This window comes from Eschrichtius robustus, chromosome 7, assembly GCF_028021215.1.
Source record: "Eschrichtius robustus isolate mEscRob2 chromosome 7, mEscRob2.pri, whole genome shotgun sequence".
Lineage (NCBI taxonomy): Eukaryota > Metazoa > Chordata > Mammalia > Artiodactyla > Eschrichtiidae > Eschrichtius > Eschrichtius robustus.
The window spans coordinates 73,024,979-73,047,614 of record NC_090830.1 but is presented as its reverse complement, the minus strand read 5'-3'; the positions used below and the strand labels follow the sequence as shown (position 1 = coordinate 73,047,614).

Genomic DNA, 22,636 nt, shown 5'->3' with positions numbered 1-22,636 from the left:
GCTGTACAGAAGCTTTTTAGTCTGATGTAGTCCCACTTGTTTATTTTTGTTTTTTTTGCCTTTGTTTTTGGTATCAAATCCAAAAAAATCGTTGTCACTACTGTCAAGGAGCTACCTACCCCCTGTTTCCTTCTAAGAGTTTTATGGTTTCAGGTCTTATGTTCAAGTTTTTAATCCATTTTGAGTGACTTTTGTGTATGATATAAGATAATAGTACAGTTTCATTCTTTTGCATGTGGCTGTCTAGTTTTCCTAGCACCATTTATTAAACAGACTGTCTTTTTTCCATTGTGTATTTTTGGCTCCTTTGTGGTAAATTAATGGACCGTATATGTGTGGGTGTATTTCTGAACTCTTTATTCTATTCCATTGATCTATGTGTCTGGTTTTATGCCAATACCATACTGTTTGATTACTATATCTTTGTAATACAGTTTGATATCAGGAAGTGTGATGCCTCTAGCTTTGTTCTTCTTTCTCAAGAGTGCTTTGGCTATTCAGGATCTTTTGTAGCTCCCTACAAATTTTAGGAATATTTGTTCTATTTTTGTGAAAAATGCAGTGGAAATTTTGATAGGGATTGCATCGAATATGTAGATTTCTTTGGGTAATATGGACATTTAAACAATATTAATTCTTCCAATTCATGATCATGGAATATCTTTTCATTTATTTGATGCTTCTTTAATTTCACTCATCAATGTCTTATAGTTTTCAGTGTACAGACATTTTACATTCTTGGTTAAATTTATTCCTAGGTATTTTATTCTTTTTGAAGCAATTGTAATTTGGACTATTTTCTTAATTTCTCTGATAGTTCATTATTAGTGTGCAGAAATGCAACAGACTTTTGTTTATTGATTTTTTTGTATCTGGTAACTTTACTGATTTCAATTATTAGTTTTAACAGTTATTTTTGGTGGAGGCTTTAGGGTTTTCTCTATATGATATTATGTCATCTGCAAATAGAAACAGTTTTGGTTCTTTCTTTTTGATTTGGATGCCTTTTATTTCTTTTTCTTGCCTAATTGCTCTTGCTAGTACTTCCATTACTATGTTTAGTAGATATGGTTAGAGTAGGCATCCTTGTCTTTTTCCTGATATTAGGGGAAAAGCTTTTAGCTTTTTCATTGATTATGATAAATTAGCTGTGGGCCTGTTTTATATGATATTATTTTGTTGAAGTATGTTTCCTCTATACCTGTATTGTTGAGAGTTATTTTTTCTTATTATGAATGGATGGTGAATTTTGTCAAATGCTCTTTCTGCATCTATTGAGATGATCATATGATTTTTATCCTTCATTTTATTAATGTGGTGCATCACATTGATTAATTTGTGAATGTTGAACTATCCTTGCATCCCTGGAATAAATTCCACTTGATCGTGGTATATAATCCTTTTAATGTACTATTGAATTTGGTTTGCTAATATTTTGTTGAGATTTTTGTATCTATGTTCATCAGGGATATTGGCCTGTAATTTTCTTTTCTTGCATTGTCCTTGTCTGGTTTGGTATCACTGTAATGCTGGCCTTGTTAAATATGTTTGGAAGAGCTTGAAAAGGATTGGCATTACTTCTCCTTTTAAAGTTTGGTAGAATTCATCAATAAAGCCATCTGGTCCTGGACTTTTGTTTGTTGGGAGGTTTTTGATTACTGATTTAATCTTCTTACTAGTAATTGATCTGTTCAGATTTTCTATTTCTTCATGATTCAGTCTTCTTAGGTTGTATGTTTCTGAAAATTTATCCATTTCTTCTAGGTTGGCCAACAGTTGTAATGTAACTGTTCATATTATGGTCCTTTAGTCAATAATATGGTCCTTATGGTCCTTTGTATTTCCATGGTACCAGTTGGAATGTCTCCTTGTTCATTTATAATTTTATTTATTTGCATCCTCTCTCTCTCATTTTTTTTCATTTGTTTAGCTAAAGGTTTGTCTTGTTTATCTTTTAAAAAAGCCAGCTCTTACTTCATTTTCTTTTCTGTTGTCCTTTTAGTCTCTATTTAATTTGTCCAGTTTGAATTTGTTTTTCTCTTCCTTCTATTAACTTTGGGTTAGTTTGTTCTTTTTCTTGTTCCTGGAGGTGTAAAATTAGGTTTATTTAATATCTTTTCTTTTTCCTTAGTACAGGTGTTTATTGCTATAAACTTTCTTCTTAGAACTACTTTTGTTGCATCCCATACATTTTAGGAATATTGTGTTTCTGTTTTCATTTGTCTGAAGATGTTTTTCGATTTTCCTTTTGATTTCTTCTTTGACCCATTGGTGGTCAGGAGTATGTTGTTTAATTTCCATATATTTCTGAATTTTCTAGTTTTCTTCTTGTAATTGATTTCTGGTTTCATACCATCATGATCGGAAAAGGTGTTTGGTATTATTTCAGTCTTCTTAAATTTATTAAGACTTATTTTGTGACCTAACATATGATCAAACCTGGATGATGTTCCATGTGCACATAAGAAGAATGTGTATTCTGCTTCTTTGGATGGAATGTTCTGTAAATATCTGTCACATCCATCTGGGATATGTAGTTTAAATCTAATGTTTCCTTATTGATTTTCTGTCTGGATGATTAATTCATTGTTGAAACTAGGAAGTAAAGTCCCGTACTATTATTGTACTGTATATTTATTCCTTCAGATCTGATAATATTTGCTTTATATAATTAAGCACTCCTATTTGGGTGTGTAAATATTTGCAAATGTTACAGTCTCTTGTTTGATTTCCCTCTTTATCGTTATATAATGACCTCTTTGTCTCTTATTGCAGTCTTTGGCTTTTGGTTCCTTTTGAATGGAATATCTTTTTTCCACCACTTAATTTTCAGTCTGTGTGTATACTTAAAGCTGATGTGAGTACCCTGTTGTCATCATATAGTTGGGTATTGATTGATTGATTTTTTTATCCATTCAGCTGCTCTGTCTTTTGATTACAGAATTTAGTCCATTTACATTTAAAGTAATTGTTAATAGGTATTGACTTTCTATTTCCATTTTGTTCATTGTTTTATGGCTGTTTTGTGATTCCTTTGTTCCTTTATTCTTCTCTTGCTCTCTTCCTTTATGGTTTGATGACTTTTTTTAGTGGAATGCTTAGATTCCTTTCTCTTTATCTTTTTACATCTACTGTAGCTTTCTGCTTTGTGGTTACTGCAAAGCTTACAGAAATTACCTTATATTTATAGCAGTTTATTTTAAGCTCTTAACAACTTAACTTTGAATGCATTTTAAAGCTATACATTCTTATACTCCCTCCTGATATTTTATGGTTTTTATGTCACAATTTATATCTTTTTATATTGTATATTTATTAAGAAATCATTATAGTTATAGTTATTTTTGTATTTTTGTCTTTAACTTTCATTGTAGAGTCATAAGTGGTTTACCATTACAACATTAGGTTATTTTGAATTAACTGCATGTTTACCTTTACCAGTGAGTTTTAAACATTTATATGTTTTTCTGTTACTAATTCATGTCCTTTTGTTTTGCTTGAAGAACTCCCTTTAACATTTCTCATAAGCCAGTCTAGTGGTGATGAACTCCCTCAGATTTTGCTTGTCTGGAAAACTCTTTATCTCTCCTTTAATTCTGAAAGACAGCTTTTGCCAGTTAGAGAATTCTTGACTGGTTGTTTTCTTCCTTCAGCACTTTGAACATATCATTCCACTCCCTTCTGGTCTGCAAAGTTTCTGCTGAGGTATATGCTGATAGTCTTACGGCAGTTCCTTTATATGTAACAAGTTATTTTTCTATTCCTGGCTTTAAGATTTTGTCCATGTCTTTAATTTTTGACAGTGTAGTTGTAGTGTGTCTAGGTTTCAGTGTCTTGGATTCATCTTGTTTGTAAGTCCATGGACTACCTAGATCTGGATGTCTGTTTCCTTCCCCAGGTTAGGGAATCTTTCAGCCATTATTTCTCTGAATAAGCTTTCTACCCCCCTTTCTCTCTCTTCTCCATCTGAGACCCTTATAATGCAAATATTGGTGTGCTTTATGATGTCCTGTAAGTACTTTCAGCTCTCTTCACCCTTTTATAATTCTTTGTTCTTTTTGCTCCTATGATTGGATGAATTCCACTGCTCTGTCTTTGAGTTTGTTGATCCTTTCTTCTGCTTGATCTAGCCTGCTGTTGAACTCCTCTATTGAAATTTTCACTTCAGTTACTGTAGTATTCCCCTTGGTTATTTCTGTTTGGCACTTTAAATATTTTCTTTGTTGAAATTCTCACTTTATTCATGCATTATTCTTCTGAACTTGGTAATCATTATTATGAACTCTTCATCAAATAAATAACTTATCTCTGTTTCATTGAGATCTGTTTCTGGAGTTTTATCATGTTCTGTCATTTGGAACATATTCCCTTGCTTTTTCATTTTTCTGACTATCTGTGTTGGTTTCTGTGCATTAAATAAAACAACCAGTCTTGACAGAGTGGTCTCATATAGCAGATGAACCTTTTCAATCAGCCTGACCTATGCCCCTGGTTGTCTTTCAAACATTTTAATTGTCCAAATCACCTTCTTTGTTCTAAGTGGCTTCCAGTGGTTGAGGATGTGCCAAGACCCATCAGTGTCCCAAAGGGGAGGGTTGCAGTCATTACACAGATGCATGTTGATTGGAAACTGGACCCTCACACATCAATCTGCAAAAGTATGTAGTTTGGCCCCTTCCAGGGAGAAACTGGGAGATGGGTGTTTTTGTCCACTCCCTCTGTGTTTAGCCCAGGAATATAGACATGGAAGGGGTGCTCCTGCACTCATCAATAACTGCTTCTTTGTTTGCCTCTGTCTTGTGGAACTTGAGTGCAGCTTCCATTGATTACCAGAACCAGGCTATTCAGGGGCTCATTACTTGCATGATGCTGCAAAAACTGGGGTGCAGATGTGTGTACAAGCTCCTTCCAGAGAGATACTGGCAACTTAGGACAGGCAGGAGGGAGAAGGCAGAGGAGGTGTCCACAGACTTTTCTGCTCTCTGGGGAGGATTGCAGTCAGTGCCCAGATGTGTGCTAAATTAGAGGCCTGACCCTCAGGTAGCAGCTTTTAATGTATACAAGGAGACCTCATTCAGGAAAACACTGGGAGATGGGTGTTTTTTGTCTGCTTCTTCTGTCTTGAGCCATGGGGTGACAGCTGCAGTGAGTGTTCATGTTCATTAACAACTGTTTTTTTGCTTGCTATAGTATTGTGGGGCTTGTTGAGCAAGCCCTGTTGGCTTTCAGAGCTGTATGTTTTGGGGGCCTTATCTCTCTGTTGGGAGTCTTAAAAGTTGGAGTACTAGATATGTGGTTCAAATCTTTCACTCCTCAGGAAGAAGCTGGGAGTTGAGGATCCTTTTGTGACTGTAGAGCACTGTGCTGGAGCTGGGGTTTATGGTCTCACCCTTTCCTACTAGTTTCAGTGTGGGTATTTTCTTGTTTGCCCATTGTGTAGGAGTTGCTCAGCTAGTTTCTGGATTTCTTTCAGACAGAGTTGCTTTGTGTGTAGCTGTTCATTTTGTCTGGTCATGGGAGAAGGGGAGTTCAGGAGCCTCCTATGTCACCATCTTTAAAGACTGCTACTTGCCCAATTTTTAATCATGTTATTATTATTTTTTGATATTGAGTTGTGGTAGTTTCTTATATATTTTGAAGATTAACCTCTTATCAGATGTATTGTTTGCAAAATTTTCTCCCATTACATAAGTTGCCTTTTCATTTGCTGTGCAGTAGCTGTTTAATTTAATGTAATCCCACTTGTCTATTTTTACTTTTGTTGCCTGTGTTTTTGGTGTCATATCCTGAAATTATTGCCAAGGCCAATGTTCAGGAGCTCTTCCCTTATGTTTTGTTTTAGGAGTTTTATGGTGTCATGTCTTCCATTTAAGTGTCTAATTCATTTTGAGTTGATTTTTGTGAATGACGTGGGATAAGGGTCTAGTTTCATTCTTTTGCTTGTGGATATCCAGTTTTCCCAACACCATTTATTGAAGAGATTCTATTTTCCCTATTGTGTATTCTTGTCACTCTTCTGACAGATCAGTTGTCTGTATATGCATGAGTTGATTTCTGGGCTCTCAATTCTGTTCCATTGGTCTATGTGTCTGTTTTTATGTCAGTATCATACATTTTGATTACTGTTATTAGCTTTTTCTTATCAGTAGTTATACAAATTCCAGTTCTTCTTATCCTGAAGAAAAGCCACCACCTTCCCTGCCCCCTAAGCTCCTTTAACTATATGTTTTTCTATTCCTGATCGTTAAGCTTTTTAAAAGAGAAAGTCATACTTTCTCTGTATCTTCACTTCCTATTTATTCCTCATTTCTCTGTAATCTGATTTCTGCCTACACCCTACATCTGAAACTCTTTTGGCAAATTTCACCAAAGACTTCCTAATTGTCAAGTTCCTTTTCAGATCTTGTTTATTCAACATATCCAATAGACCACTCTCTCCTCAGACCGTTGTTTTGGGTGTGAGATGCCATGATATAGTTTTTTGCATAGTTTTCATTCTATTTTCATTTCCTTTGCCCATTTTTCATTCTGAGCTCAGTCATGTAATAGTGTCCCCTGGTATCTATCATGACTACTCAATCAGATAGTCACCAGGTCCTGTAGGGTCTACTCTCTAACCTTTCCCAAATTAATCTACTTCCCTCCACTTCAACATCTACCACTTTAGTGCAGGTTCTTCTCTCTACCCCCAACAACTTTTTTTTTTTTACTGTAATGGTACCTGAACTGGTCTTCCCAATTTCTGTCTTGCCTCCCTCCAATCTAGTTTTTTTAAAACAACTAGAAAAATGATATTCTAAAAAAGAAAATACCACTCTTCAACTCCCTGATTTAAATTCTTCAATGACTCTCTATGACTTTTAGCATAGCTCTTAGCATAAGGTACACAGTCCTTTTTTATGTGTCCCCTAAATACCTATTCACACTTTTTCTCCTTAATTTTCACCTTTTACTTTAAGGTTTCACACTCTCTTTTGCCTTTATGACTTTGTGTGTGCAGCTTCTTTCTTATACCTCCCCCTCTTCCCTTACCTCCACTCCTTTTGCTTGGCTAAGTCTACTCCTCCTTTAGGACCCAGTTCTGGGATATCTCCTCCTAGAAGCTTTCTCTGATCAGAGTCTAAAGTATACTACCTAGCATGTACTTCTATGAAATACTAATCGCTGTAATTATCTGCTTATTTTTTGTTTCCATTTGAAGGCAAAGAATATTTTTCCTTTGGCTTTGAGTCACTAGCAGCTAGCATAATGTTGGGCACATAGCAGATACCAAATAAGGACTGTGTGAGATTGGTTTGCTGACCCTTCCAAAGCCTTGAAAGATATATTCTTTACTATTTGGCAGAGCATTAACAAAAGTAATTGTAAATACATTTCCTGTGTTTTAGAGAAAGCCAAGAGGTAGATTTGTTAGAAATAGTTGAGAGAAACATTCATAATAATTAGACAATATTCAATGCAGTGCTGTTTTAACTTTCTTGAAAAACTCAGTTTGAAATCATTATTTGCTGACTGTCTGGGATCCTTTCTTACTTAATTTGTCAGTATTGTGAAAGATGAAGCACTGATGGGAAAGTGTGTGGTAAAATGGTCTATAATTAAAACACTTGTGATATCTAGAGCAGTGTAGATGAAGGGATGAGACCAATGAGGACTGCTGAGACTTGAAATTCAGATACATTCTGAATAAATGGATACAAGGATTATGCAATAGAAGTAGATCCAGATAAGGGCACAGTGACATCAGTGAGATCTAGAAGTTAATGTTGTAGATACAGACACTTAATTTAACCTAATTCTACAGTATACATGTTCACATCTCAAGTATCAAGCCAATGCCAATGATAAGAGATTAGCATAGAGCTAAGAACTAGGATGAGGCTACAGCAGTTCATTTGATTGTCTAACCAAAAGCAAGAGTAAGCCCCCAATTGTACATGATATTAAACAAATCAAGAAATCTAGTTTATAGCAGAAAAAGGAATTGAATAAGTCAGTAGGCTGTAGCTTGTGGGTGAATGGAGTTTAGATTATGGCACTTAAGAAGAGGGCCCTGGTATGAGCAGAAATCCCAGGAGGATTCAGTGACAAATTTGATCTTCAGCTCAGTGGATGCAGCATGGGAACAAGGTAGGGACTTAAATGTCTACATAGGGGAAAGGTAGGTGATTATAAAATGAATAGTAGTAGCCATCTCTAACATTTATTTAATAACTACAATATACCCGGTATTGTGTTAAGCCCCAGGGTACAAGCCAAGGGAGTTTTTATGGATGAAAAAAGAATTTTATTATTGAAATCCAGATATTTGGTTGAATAGTAAATAACCATTCCTGAGAAACCATTATTGTCATGGAAATTATAAAATATTATTAATCTATAACTTCCTCAAATAAATGCTTTGGAGTTTTGTCAAATTTGGAGTATGTTCACAATAGTATGTTAGGCATGCATGCCAGATATCTACCATTTGCCCCTCCAGATATAACCTTCGTTTTCCAACCTACTTTATTCCCTGGTAAGCTGTCCCAAATGGATAGAATGATCAGGTTCTCTTGCCTTCTGGCTTCTGATTGAGTTTAGTCACTTGGGAGCCCAGGTTGAAAACTGGGGGAAATGAATAAACGAAATTGAATTATAATTGTCTTATTTCTTGTTGTGAGTTTTCTAGGGTAGTCTGGATTTCTTTACCAAAGGTCATTGATCCTTTCAAAGTGGCTCTCTCTTTATGACTTTCTCTGGTTTCCAGTTGCTATTCCATTGTCTTGCCTCTTTGGTCCTAGGGGTGACGTTCTCAATTGTTATTGGCACATGGTTAATGCATTATACTTTGTGTCAGTATTTTTCAAACTTTGGTGTACATTAGAGTCAACTGGAGGAGTTGTCAAACCAAATTGCTAAGCCCCATCCCCAGAATTTCTGATATAGTAGGTCTGGGCTAAGGCCCCAAATTTGCATTTCTAACAAGTGCCTAGGTGATGATGCTATTGGTCCAGAGACCACATTTAGAGAACCATGCCTTATAGTTTCCTTGTACCTTGCCCACAGCTTTATTAAATTGTCCCTTTATTAAATGCTTTTTCTATTGTTCTAATTTGGGTGTGTCATCTGTTTACTGATGAGATCCTGATACTCTTTCCTACTATATCATAACTGGTCCCAGAAAAGAGAACTCAAAGTAGAATTTTGGAATTAGTTTTATTGTACATTTAAGAAGTGTAGAGGAGAAAAATGGAAATGGGTAATTCATAGAATGTGGTGGCATTATAATTATTCAAATTATTACATGGGATGAAGTATAGATGGAAGACAGAGTATTGGGAGATCAAGTGACTGATACTTAGTTATATGGCAGTGATAATAGACTTAAAGATTGTGGAGTCCTTTGGCTTCTTCTTATGATTCCAAGGAGGGTAAATAGGTAAAAGGAATAATTAAAAACTGTGACATACAATTAAGGACTTGTGTAGATATGTAAGAAGCCATCCATTGCAGAATTGCAATGAAGGAGACTCTCATCTCCTGTAGTTTTAGGGCAGATATGACTGAGTAACCTCTAGCCTTAAACCTAACTACCACCCACCTCTCTACTAAGAAATCTAGCCCTTCAGTACATAAAAGTCTTTTACTTGCCTAGCAAACTAATGCTGATTAACCTTCGAACCCACCTTTGCCATCTCTCATTGACTCAACATAGCCTAGATGGGGAGGTGCAAGACCTACCCCGAGAGGAATAGTTTATACACTGAAAGAGTTCAAAACCTAAACAATCTGTATTGGCACATGCGGGGAGTAAATGCTAAGGTCTGTCAGACTAAATTCATTGACATTGGTGTACTCACGTGGACTTTGGGAATTAATAATATATTGGCTTGGGCACTTGGAAGAGGGCTTAATAATCTATGAAGTATATTAATTGAAGCCTGAACTCAATGATGACGTATAGTTAATGAGGTAGAAACGTTTGAGATTACCTGGCATACTGTAGAAGAAGGAGTTCAATGGTTTAGCGAAATGAAAAATCCTGGAATGGATTAGTCAACTTCTAACCATACTCCCTAGGAAGGCCAGATGATGCTCTTTTGTTAAAGCACTAAAATGCATTGGTAAGGGGGATGACAGTATCTTTGAATAACTCTGTGGTTGCTGTCTTCTGTAGGAAGGAGATGATATTGGGTTATACTAGAATAGAATTGGGTTCTCTGATCCTAATAGGATTGATGGGGGTCTTAGAATGATATAGATCAGCTGGTGGCTGTTAATCATTACAAGCAAGATGTCTGAAACTACCACAAGAAGCCACAGGGATGGGTCTTGACTTACAGATATCTCTGGGAGTGGTTCTTAAACCTTATTGTGTATCAGACTCACGGTGGGCTTGTTGACTCCATCCCAGAATTTCTAATTTAATAAGTCTGAAGTGGGATTGGAACATTTTTAATTCTAATTGAAATTCTAATCAGTTAATGTTGATGCTGATGGTCTGGAGATTACACTTTGAGAACCACTATTCTGTAGCAACAGCTAATTGATTATGCAATTCTAAGGATAAAATACATATGCATCCTTCCAGTGTACTACCTGACACGTATAGGCAGAAAAATCCTGCCTTGTGGCAGGTCTTGTGGGAAGAAATGGTAATATTAGTGTTTTGGATATATGCCAATTCACATCCCAGAACCTCTCTGATGAGGGAGAGGCCAGGCCCCTTTGTAAAAGGACCTTGCAGTGTAGCTATGGGTGTATATTATACACTTTTATCCAAGCTATCTCTAAACATATTCCTCTGATATATTAATAGAGGAGAAAAAAGCATGGACCTGATTTATGGATGGTTATTTATGGTTTACTGAGACCAGCTGTAAATAGATACGTACTACACTACAACCCCACACAGGGATGACCCCCTGAAAGCCAGTGGGAATAGGAAATCTTCACAATGTACAGAACCCTGCAGTCTTCTGTCGGGGTGACTATATACTGGAGACAGGGAAATACTCAGACCCTCTGAGTTATTAGATTCTAGATCAAAACTTATACTGATCCCCAGAGACCTTAAATGCCATCGTACTAGTATACCAGTCGGAGTAGAGATCTGTGGAGGTCTTGAGATAATGGATAATGTTCTGAGTACCAGAGCAGTTCCCTATCCCTGAATATATAATGGGAGTAGATATAATTGGTACCTGGCAGAATTGACACATTGGTTTTCTGATCCATGGAATGAAGGCTATTATGATTATAAAGGGCCAAATAGAAGCTCCTGGAATGACATCCCCACCTACCCAAGAAAGAAAACCAAAAGTAACGCCACCTTCCTGAGGAAATTTCAGAGATTAGTACCACCATAAAAGACTAAAATAAAATTATTCATGTTTAATGTGACTGTTTGACAACTGCCAAAGTCGTATGGGTCATGGAGTATGAGAGTATAGTTTTGTACACTTGCTCAGGTGGTGATGCTAATTGCACATGTAGTTCCAATTGTGGTATCTTTATGGGAGTAAACTAGCACAGCCCCCTGGAAGTGTTATATTTTCCATTTCCATTGGTAAGGAAAAATTCGAAGTCATTAACATTTATATGGCAGGGACAACAGTGTATCTTTACAGTTTTACCATAAGTAATATTCAACTGATCACTGTCACACATAATCCAGAGGGATTTTGGTTTCCTTTATATCCAATAGAACATAAAGTATGTGTATTACATTGACAGTATTATGTTAATTTAAGCTAATGAACAGGAAGTAGCAAGTATCCTAGTCACCTTAGTAACACACATGCATGCCAGAATATGGGAGAAAAACAAGTCAGGCTATTTTTCTAAAGTGAGAAACAAATTATTACACCTGCACCTTGAACCTTGTCCACCACCAAGAGTGAGGCATAATGCTTGGTGAGCCTCTTTGAATTTTGAATGCAATATGTATTACCTTTAGGTAGGCTGCTGCTGCACATTTACTAGGTAAACTTTAAGGCTGCCAGTTTGAGTAAAGCCAGGAGAAAGAAAGAGCTGTGCAGTAGGTCCTATCTGCAGAGCAAACTGTTCTTCCCATGAATTTTATGACCCAGAAAGCTTGATATATTCAATATGTATGTGCCAGAGATACTATTTGGAGCTTCTGGCAAATCCCAAAGGAGAATCATGGCATAGACCCCTCCTTTGTCAGTAACTATTTCCATTTGAAAAGCAATTTTACTGACTTGCTTATGGACCCTAATAGGGACTGAACACCTACCTGACCACAGGGCACAAAGTGAGTATGTGACCTGAACTGCCCATCATGAACTAGGTGTTATCTAATATCATGAGCCATAAAATTGGGTGTGCCCACCAGCATCTCATTATACATCAGATGTGATGTATCAAGATCAGGCCTGAAAAGGCCCAGAAGGCACAAGTAAACTGCTTAAGTAGGTGACATTCCCAAGGTACTCGGTCCTGCTACTTCTCTGCCTCTTCCTCAGCCCATACCTATAGCTTCATGGGGAGTTTCCTATGACTTGTTAATAGAGAAAGAAAATGCATGGTCCTGATTTATGGATGGATTTGCATGGTATACTGAAATCAGTTGTAGGGAATGGGTGCTGCACTACAACAGGAATAACCATGAAAGACAACAGGAAGGGAAATTCTTCCAGTGGACTGAACTCTGAGCCCTGCACCTAGTTTTAATTAGGGGTAGAAGTAGAGATGTCCTAAGGTATCAGTATACATTCATTCATGGTCAGTGCCTAACACATTGACTGGATTGTTAGGAACTTGGAAAGAAAAAAATCTTGTGAAGTTGGTGACAAGGAGGTCTGGAGGAGACCTCTTGGAATTGTTATGGAGTGTGAAAGATATTCCTGTCCAACATTAATGCCTAACAAAGATATCCACAGTAGATAAAGCATACAGTTTTTAGGTGGACAGATGACCCCTGTGGCTTGATCAAGGAGTTCCTGTACAATGTGGATATGGTGAATAGAAGTATGCAAGGCACAGCAACATGGATTTTCCCTCCCCAAAGTTGATATGGCTTCCACCAGTTGCTGAGTATACAGCTTGCCAAGATAAGGTATCAACGTTGAACTCCTGATATAGCTTCATCCTCATGGAACCATCTAGCTACCTAACTTTTTGTGGATGGGGGAGGCAGTGCTGTGTCTTCACAAACACTCAAAGTCCAAGTATTGATTTGCTTTCTCTTTACAGTGCTTCTGCCATTTTTGGACTTATACTATGTTTGATACATCTTCATATTATCTCCATAACATCACCTCCAATTAATAGGGCTTCTTATGGTGTCAGTGATCTCAAGCTCATAGAATTTACTAGTCTTAACATGTATATATTTTTCAGAAACAGCTGGCTTTGTAGAATGGTGGCATGGCCTGCTAGAGGCTCAGCAATAGAGCTAGCAGGGAGATAAGACGCTGTGAGGCTGTGATGCTGTACTACAATGTGGTGAATGCCTTCAGCCAGCATCCAATAATGTTTTAGAGAGAAGAGGGAAAAAAATCATGCTATAACTTTTGACTATGTTCTCCTCCCTCAGAAACCTCTTCATTAAGGTAAGGTTTATAATAACAATAATATCTTACAGAGTCATTACTTAACCCATACTTCACTTTTGTCAGAAAATTTATTTTTGTTAGAACAATACATTTAACTTCTATCTCCCTGAAAAATTCAAGATATCCACAATGTCTACTAGGGATCCTCCCTTAGATGTGGCACTGCTGTGAACTACACACCCCGAGCAATCATAAGTGGTGCTTCTGCATGTGTACAGGACACTCCAGTTTTCAAAGCTGTGTTGTATAACATTGCTTATCAATATCTGATATAAATAGTATAATAAACAAGGTTTAATAGAATAAAGCATTAGTCAAAGGTGAATGCCTTCTAACTTAAATGGATTTTATTCAACTATTAATTTGTTCTCATCTGGGATAATTAAAAACCACACTGAAACCCTTAGACATTGAGAAACAACCCCAGTTCTTGACTTGACGGCCTGATTTTATTGATTTCATTTGTTTGTGGCTTTAGCTGTGAGAGGTTGTGTACATTAGAACTTGGCATGGAATCTTCCACTATAGGAACTGAAGACTTTATTTACTCTTAATAGCTGTATCAAGGCCTTTGTGTATATGCAGGTCTCAGCAATTGTCCCTGAGAAACTCTTGGAGTAAAAAATAATCTTTGACATAATTTCCCATATGATTCAGTTTGGATTCCCATGTGACTCAGATGCTGCCAACTTAGAAAGTACATATACATCATACTGTGCCAATGACTGGATTTCCTTAGTTGCTAATGCTCCTCTCTTCTAGTGAAAAAGGCCTTATAATTTTGAAACTTCTGATCTCTTATAGGTGTTAATTTAAAAAAGTCTGTTTTCTCCCTCAGAACTGAGAAATAACTTTCTTCTTTTTCTTTGGAGTACTTTACTTTCATTTTGAATTCAAAAGAACAATTTTAAATATATGTTTTCTCACAGATGTTAGGCATTCAGTTGCTGATCATGAAACGCTTACTACATTCTACCCAAAACTACTTTACAGAAGGGGCAATTAGTGATGGAGACCAATGCCAAACAAATACACAAATTCTATTCTATTCAAGTTCACTTCATGGGTGGTGTGATTTTAATGTTAGAATTTCTTGGGTGAATTATGATATTGGTGAGGCTAATTCAACTTAATTCAACTAAAACTCATTGCATCACTTTTTTAGCAATACTGCTGAAAGTAACACAAAATTCTATTTCTCTAATTTGCCTCAGAAATATATCGTAGTCATTAGCAAGCAGAATGAGAATTGCACCTACCAATTACTGAACAAAAATTAGAGCTGTAAATAATGTGAAGCATCTCATTCTAGGCAGGTGACCTTATCTGCTTATCTTCCTACCATGTATAACAAAATAATGGTTGATAAGGGATATTAACAGCTGTTCTAATTTGTAATTAAACTTTTATAAATCAAATTAGTACTTCCCTCCAATAAAAAAAGATCACTGAGATTGATTTAACCAGCAATATTTTAAATCTTCTTTTTTAACTCCCATCTCAGTGGCAGAACTGGGAGTCAGTTTCATATAACTCCTTTTCTTAGTATGAATTTCATGTGCCTAATAAATTTGTTTATTTGATATGACATTATGCTTAAGTTTGTATTTATTCTTCTTCTTAAAAATGAAATCAAATCATTTCATTTGTAAAAATATTGCCTGAATTCCTAGTTCAAGTTACAAAAATTATTCAATTAAGAGAAGAGAAATTTTGGGCAGAAGGGAACATTATTTAGAGAATTACTTTGAAGTAGTTCAATACACTGTAAATTCGCAATTATTGGATGATTGTATATATGTAATTACCCTGAAATTGTGCCAATAATGAGTCTTTTTCTCCACTTACATCTTGTCTCCATTGGTATATATTCTCTGAGTATTAGATTTACTTATGCATATTTGAGTCTCTATACACTTACTGATTTTTTAAGCAAACATTTATTAAGTGCCCACTGAGTGCTGAACATTATGCTAACACTGGGAGGGGGAGGTGTGTGCGGGGCTGAATAATTATATATAACCATCATTGTTATATAACACTAAAATCTTTCAAATGGAACCTCTAACCTTGACTGGTGTTATATAAACTTTCAGGGGATTCTTTAGTGACTGGAGTTCATTTACCATGTTCAGGGTCAATTGGACCTAAAGCATTTAAGAGATATAATTTAGAAGGAGAAGAAAACTTAAATATACATTGATAACATATTCCTGTCATAAATAATCTTTAATACTTTGAACTATTTAGAAATATGAGATAGTATCTAGTACAGGGACTATATTATATGAGAATATTTATTAAATGAAACCAAATTAATTAAATTCTGCCTTGTAATAAAAATTGACATTCACTGATGGAAACAGTTTAAGCTGATTGTTATCTGCTGGCTTTATAGATTTTACCTTTACTGGGGCTCCTTCCAACCACCTCTAAGAGGATCTTTGAAGGAGTTTTTCTCAAAATGTTATGCTGGACAAATCTAATCTACTCATTAAAAAAAGAAAGTCTACTTGATCAAACTTAACAACTTTATTTTCAAAAATATTCTTTTATATAACCTAGTATAAAAGAAATAGGTATTTAAAAATTCCTTTTGATTTAGAGAATTGCTGATGCTTCTATTCACTATTCCTCATCTACTAAGTCTCTGCAGGAATTTATACAATTCAGTATCCTAAAGCGGAATGGTTAATTTTATCTAGTATTAGATAAGGAGGAAAAAGTTTTAATAAGTGCTGATAGTTACCCAAAGCTTCAAACTCTAATGACTCCATTAGAGTTACTGGATAACATTAATTGTGATATATGGTGACCACACAGAACATTCTGGGTTAAACACAACTTGAACCACGTGATCTGTTCCTATTTCATATTGCTAATCAGAAATGTTGCTCTTTAAACAGTTTGAACTGTTTCACATTCTTCTATTAATTGCTTACTATGCTAGGTAAAACTAAAACCTTTTTAGTTTTTAATAGAAATGTTGGTGAAATAGCTCTCTCTTAAGTTATACATTGTAGCTATTAGAAGATAGACCCAATTAGGAGTTTATAGAAGTAAAAATGGGAGGGGGACTGATTATGGACTCTGAAGAGGTAAGACAGAGTGGTGCCATTTCATATTCATATTTGACAAGTAACTGTTGTATACTATAGTCAGTATGCTTAATGTTTTAAACTAAATCATGGGGAACCAACTGGGTTCCAGTTTTACTTTTACTTTTATTTTTCATTGGAAAGCTGTGTTTACATTGGTAAATCTTGTGCAGAGGTTATGGTAATATACAAAGTTTTCTTTTCCTTTCAGGTGGTATTTCAAATAATCTTTAGGCTTATTCTAGAAAGATGTTCATGGTAGATTGTTACATAGTAAAATGAATCCCAGGGTATCAAGTACAAAAACTAAGTATTGTACTAGGGGATAACAAACTACTTGGGTACTTGTAAGGGTAGATATGCAAGGAGCTTTTAAACAGGTCACAGGAAATGAGGAAGAAATGAAAATAAATCACTTGTTAGAGATAACAATGAAATGAGCTAGAGAGAAGAGAAATGCTCTGTAAACAGGTACATGAGCAAGTGCTGTAGAGACCTACAGAAAATCAGGGGACTAGGTTTGACAATTTCATTCATCTTTCATGCCAAGGCCACAGTTTTGGTCACTCAACAGGTCAGCTACCTTTCCTTTGTCCTTGTACCATAGGTCACACTGTTAACTGTAGCTACCCTGTAAATAATCAAAACTACCACATTTTGGAAGCTTGCCATGTCCCAAGCTCTGTATTGAGGGCTTTACATATATTATTTTAACTCTTACAGCTATTTTATGAGACAGGTGTTATTATCTCCATTTATAGAAAAGGAAACAGACTTGGAGAGATCAATTTCTTACAACAGCTAGAAAGAGCCAGAGGTGTGATGTGAATCCTCGTGCATCTGACTCCAAAGTCCATCCTTTTAAATCTTACACTTCCTGCATTGGTCACATCATGTATTTTATTACTTAAGAAAGAGTAAATAAATAAGAAGCTTGGAGTCAAAGTCTGGCTATTTCATTAGTGATGTGACCTTCGTAACATTTCTTAACCACCTCAGTTCTTCTGCTTGGAAATGGGGACACAAATAGCATTTATCTTTTGAGGTGCTTATGACCATTCAAAGTGATAATAAAATACTTAGCACAGGTCATGGCACATAGAAGAGTTTTCTAAATTTTACCATTATTATCATTTTGCATATTTTATTAAATTCTTGATTTTGTGAGGCTTTGTATTTTATAGTCCTATAAAAGCAATGTAATTTGGTAGTGAATCTTATTTTCTCTTTAAGAGAAGAGAACTTTCTTTCCTATTTGAATTGAGTAATCTTTGAATCCTATTTGAATTTTATTTGAATCTGGTTTAAATTGCTCCTGAAACAATATTGACTTTTAAGAGAAGTTTGTTTTTACGATGCTGTAGTTTTTTTATAAATAATTTTCTACTGCTTTAGTCTATGACTTTGGTTAATTATACTCATATGTCATCATTTATTAGTTTTCTATGGTCCAGACCACATATTGTTTGGATATTAGTGACTGGAATTGTAAGATTTCTCTGTGTATTATAAAATAAACTAAAAGTATGAGGGAAAAGTTCATACTTAGATAATCAGATTTCTTCTAATATTCTTAACTAGGTAGTATAGACTTTGGGGAATGATTTTCCTTGGTTGATAAGTTTTTGGAAAAATTCTATATATTCTTATATTCTCTTGAAAATTCTATTATCTTAGTTGCTATTTCTACAAGACAATTTAAAAGTATATCACTACTTCTGATAATTAGAGTTAGTTCTTTTTGTAATTTGTATTGATTGAAGTCATGCTGTTTCCAACTTTAAGCCAGTTATATTTTCGGCTATAATATAAGAGAGTCATGCAAATAAGCATATGTGTTTATGACTGTATGCAGTTAATATTTTTTGTTTAAATTTCACATAATAGATTAGGATCTGTGGGGCTATATGCCACACGGTTTGGGTAGGTCTGTAATTAACCAAATTAAATCAGAAAAAGCAGATATTACTATATTTCTTAACACTTTGATCATGGGAATTATTGGAGCTGCTGGCATCAGCATGTTGAATAAAGGACATCTCAGTACTAAAACCTGTGTGTAGAGATTCTAAAGACTTTGTTGGATCCATGTTATCTGCTTAAGAAATGATAGGCAATCAAAAGCTAATTGATGATTTTTCTCAACTACTGATAGTAATTTAGTATATTTTACCCTTTATCCCTACTGCCTTGAAATAAATTTACTGAATGTGCTATCTTTTGATGATTATATCAAGGATAGAAGAACCAGATAATAAATGGGTCCTTAGACTTCCCTTCTTTGTGGGAAGAGATATTTAGGATTTTGGAATATAGGAGGGACAGATATTTGATAGTCTGTTTTCCTTTTTACTTACTTCCAGTCTTCTGACAATCATGGGTTTTGAGATCTAAACCTTAGGTGTAATTACCCTGATCCTAACTTCCTCATCTGTACAAGAGGAAAAAGTGATACTTCCTTTAAGCGTTCTTTTGAAGATTAAATGACATAATTTATGTGAAGTGCCTGGCGTATAATGATGTTCAATGAACTTATGCTATTTGTGACCTGGTGTTTTCTTTCTGTCTTTTCCCTTTTGTTTTAACAATTAAGGCTTTTTTTTTTTTTTTCACAGAAATATTTTTTATTACTCTACTCTTCACACTATGCTTGGGAACAGTATGTTTAATTTATTAAATCCAAGAGAAAAGATAATTCACTGACAGGATGAAACATCCAAATTTTTTCATTTAAAATTTAAAAGTAGTTTAACTATAGACAGCATCAGGTAGAGCAGACCTTTATTCTGGACCCACATAAAAACTAGGTTTTTGTCTATTAGAAAAGCGTCTTCTTGCCAGAACTGGTTTTCCTGCAAGCTCAGTAGGTTCTGGAGCTGGTTATTACCACATTGCTCGCTGCACCCCAGACAGTTGCCCATGGTCGGCTAAGTGACGGAAGAAGATATGACTAAGCCTCCAGCACCGCCTTACACCTCGTGGACGGGACGTCGTAAGACACCGATTTGTGATTCTAACGCTACAGCTGTCCCGGGGAAGGGCAGCAATTTCTTCATCAGCCACTTCCTGAAGGTCTTTTGGCAGAATGGTATTCTTCCTGAGAGAATGGATGTGTAGCCTCTCATCTACATACTCATAGGCCATTTTTCTTCTCTTCACATCACGCAACATTTTTCAATCTACATAGTAACTTCGAACTTGGCCTGAAGCTGATGAAGGAACAACCTCCTCTACAGCTATTGACCCATTTTTCTGCTGCCCTTTGCAGCAAAACGTCTTCAAAGGCTTGTCTATATTCGTAGTCTCCAATTTCTTTCCTCCTCTTCTGTCTTGTACGCTTTCCCTCCCACCATGCCATCGAAACCGCTGTGATCCAGGTCCCAACAATTTCCACTCTGCTAAGCCCAACAGGCAATTCTCAGCTCTTCTTTCAATTGACTTTGAGCAGAAAGTTGCCCACTCCCTGCTCCTGGAGTGCTTCCGGGCCACCACGCTCTCCTCCCTCGCTCTGCTTCTTTCAAGTCTCCTTTGCTCGGCTCTCTTCTCTTAACATTAAAGGCTCTGGGGCCTCATTCCTCGGACACCTTCTCTCTCCACCTACACTCCTTATAAATTGGAGTCAATCTGCAGCTTTCAATGCCAGTCAGCTCTAAGCTTATGAATACCAAATTTACATCTGCAGCTCGGCCCTCCCCTGACTCAGGCCGGAGGAGGGAAGTGGGCAGAGGGAAAACCCTGGGACGGGTCTGCACTGGGCGCTACAGGTGGGAGAATGGTGGGGAACCCATGGGTTTGGAGCTTCAGAGGAGAGGGGGAGGAGGGTATAAGGGGGTGGGCCAGACGTGCCGGACGGTCCGCAGCAGAGAGCCGAGCATGGAGGCCGTTATGTTGTCCCAACAATTAAGGCTTTTAACCAAAATTATCTTTTGCCTCTTGCATAACTTATAATCCAGACCTGACTTATTATGTAGTATGACACTCTCCAAAGTGGTACCCAGGAGGCATGCATGATGATCCAGTGGGATATATGAAAAATGTTAAAACTTCTAGTGGTATTTAATTTTTATTTAAGAAAATTAAAAAATTTAGGTTTAATAATATTTAATTTAAAGGCTAAGGTTAGTGTTTGTTTATATGTAATGTATAGATAAATACATTGAGTATGAATGCTGAATTTTTCTTTTTTCTGAATGGGAGTGCTTGATCAAAAAAGTTTGGAGATCATTAATCTATAATTTAGTGCCTGAAAGCAGCTTTATGGGTGACAGGAAGAAGAATTTGGAAAAGCTCTTTCTGAAAACTTTCTTGGGGTCCAGAGTTTAAGTAAGTCACAAGGAGGTAATCTAGTTATGGATGTCAGAGTGCAGAGGGGGTCAGTGTTAGTGCTTGGTTCTTTTGAATTTTTGGTTTCCTGCAGTGGAACTTCAGTATAGTTTTAGTATAGTTTTGCTGTTGTTGTTGTTGTCATTGTTGAAAAAAGAACCACCTTGTTGAAACCTGGTTTGTTTCACATCTTCTATTAATAAGGTTGCGATTTTATTTGTATGGGAAAAAATGCACAGATAATATATAGTACAAACCCCCTGCAAATACTCTTATTAAGCAATAGACAAGACCTCCATCTTATAAAATAAATAATTGCAGTTTAAATTGGTTGCTTTGGTACTCAGAAGAGTAAGGCTCCTTGCTGGGACTGATATGCTGAGAAGATTTTATTACATTTTGAAACACATAAATAAAAGTTCATGCAAAGAAGTAGTCTGTATGCCTGTCATTGGGACTCAAACACATATAATAGAAAGATATTCCATTTAGCCTAACTTCATTTAGGATTAAAACACTTTTGCCAAACTGTGACCTACAGGAGAAATCTGTAGTTCTGTTGGATTTCAAAGCCATTTCACAATGTTGCTTCCAGCAGCAGGAATAAGTTTTACAGACTAGTGAGTTGTTTATTTTGAGAGTCCATTTCAATGACCGTAAACCACTGTTCTTGATATTGATGGTTTACTTAGTAGTTTGGAAATTGTGCATGCTAGCAAAACATGAAATGGTTTTAAATTGTTTTTATGAACAGTGTCAATTACAGAATGGGCCAAATTCACTTTGACTGCAGAGGCTCATTACTGTGGAGGTCAAGATGCTCTACCACTCTCAGTTAAAGCTGTTCTTTTTAGTGATTCAAAGCCTGTTTGGTACTCCTTTAAGACTAAAACTATACCCTAATTATACAATCATGGAGAGTACCAGAGTCATTATAACCATATGTTTCTCTACAATCCTTGAAACACAGTATAAAATACCAGGGTTCTGAGTAGTATTCTACTTCCCAATATCCAAGATTATATTGGGCCAAGAATGAATATCTCTAATAAGTTTTTCAAGGCTGATCACATTATTTGATTACTTGTGGAGGATGCAGATTGGCCTGGCCTGTGAACTGGATATAAATGACTACAAGAAGAAAAACCATCTGATGAATTCAAGTGAATTATATGCTGTCAATTTGAGCTATATATGCATAAGGGATACCTTTTATGGGGACACAAACATTTATTCCAGGAGATGGTTTTTGCTACATTTATATCATACTATATGTAAACATTCGGAAAATATTTGCATGAAACTAACGGCAAATCTGTTGACTGTTAGTCTGAAATGGGTTTCAATATCAAAAAGACAATATATATAAGAAATTTTCTCAACTAGCATTTTCCATGCTAGTTGTCATGGAATAGCTCAGCAGAGCTCTTGATTTTTTGAAGATCTCAAAGGAAGTGCCAAGAAATTATATTCAAGGATCTTTAAGGTTTAATAAGATCTAGGGAAAGGATTTCTGTAAAATCAAGCCAGAAACAATTCTCAGGCCATTGAAATGATTTAGGTTGAGACAACTAATATTTTATATTAACTGTAGATTAATATTCTGTTCTTTTAAAATTGTATAATTAGTACTATGTTGTAGTATTTTCAGTC

At 35.9% G+C, this 22,636-nt stretch overlaps 1 protein-coding gene and 1 pseudogene across 1 annotated transcript in view; one reads left to right on the top strand and one right to left on the bottom strand.

The window, feature by feature from the left end:
• The window catches only part of CTNNA3 (catenin alpha 3), a 1,637,417-nt gene that overhangs the window by 260,201 nt on the left and 1,354,580 nt on the right, over window positions 1-22,636 (top strand). The window lies entirely within an intron of this gene.
• On the bottom strand, window positions 19,496-20,018 carry LOC137767607 (small ribosomal subunit protein uS14m pseudogene; annotated as a pseudogene).